The sequence below is a fragment of the Ornithorhynchus anatinus genome, chromosome X5 (assembly GCF_004115215.2).
Source record: "Ornithorhynchus anatinus isolate Pmale09 chromosome X5, mOrnAna1.pri.v4, whole genome shotgun sequence".
NCBI lineage: Eukaryota > Metazoa > Chordata > Mammalia > Monotremata > Ornithorhynchidae > Ornithorhynchus > Ornithorhynchus anatinus.
The window spans coordinates 63,665,390-63,666,211 of NC_041753.1; the positions used below are offsets into that span (position 1 = coordinate 63,665,390).

Sequence of the window (822 nt, forward strand, 5' to 3'; positions counted from 1 at the left end):
TAATATGAATAAATCAGTAATTTATAATACACAATTTAAAGATATGTACATTAGTGCTGTGGGGTTGGAGGTGGGGCAAATATCAAATGTCCCAAGTTCACAGATCCAAGTGCATTTTTGTCTTATGCCATTGAGACGTTTCCAACCCATAGCAATACCATGGACACATCTCTCCCAGATTGCCCCGCTCTCCATCTGCAATCGTTCTGGTAGCGGATCCATAGAGTTTTCTTGGTAAAAATACGGAAGTGGTTTACCATCTCCGCCTTCCGTGCAGTAAGATCGAGTCTCCGCCCTCGACCCTCTCCCATGCCACTGCTGCCCAGCATGGGTGAGTTTTGACTTGTAGCAGGTTGTCTTCCACTCGCTAGCCACTGCCCAAGCTGGGAATGGAGTGAATAGGCCTCTGCTCGACTCTCCCTCCTGTATTCAAGACTGGTAGAGTACTGTAAACTCTCCAGGTGCAACCCTGAGAGGGGTCCAAGTGCATAGATGACCCAAAAGGGAGAGCGAACTGGGAGAAAGAGGGCTTAATCAAAGAAAGCCCCTTGGAGGAGATGTGACCTTAATAAGGAATAAGATGAAACCCACAATGGGGGAAAAATCGGCACAGAGAAATTAGCACTAAATTAAGATGTGAACAACAATGCTCTCACGTACCTTGAAGATGGAAAACAATTTAGGGAAATAAAGCAATGCGTACACATTATTTGTTACATTGATAAATGGAAATTGGCTGCCTCCCAAGGTTTTTGCATTTAACTTGGAACCGAAATGCATTTTGAAGGGAGGTGATTTGACAAAGCACCACTCGGATGCTGG

The 822-nt window shown here is 44.9% G+C and overlaps 1 non-coding gene across 1 annotated transcript; it reads right to left on the reverse strand.

Moving 5' to 3' along the window:
• Positions 1–341: 341 nt before the first annotated feature.
• LOC114808476 lies at positions 342–479 on the reverse strand. The gene has a single exon (XR_003756324.1). It is a non-coding gene; the product is annotated as a small nucleolar RNA SNORA7 (small nucleolar RNA).
• Between the last annotated feature and the right edge of the window lie 343 nt (positions 480–822).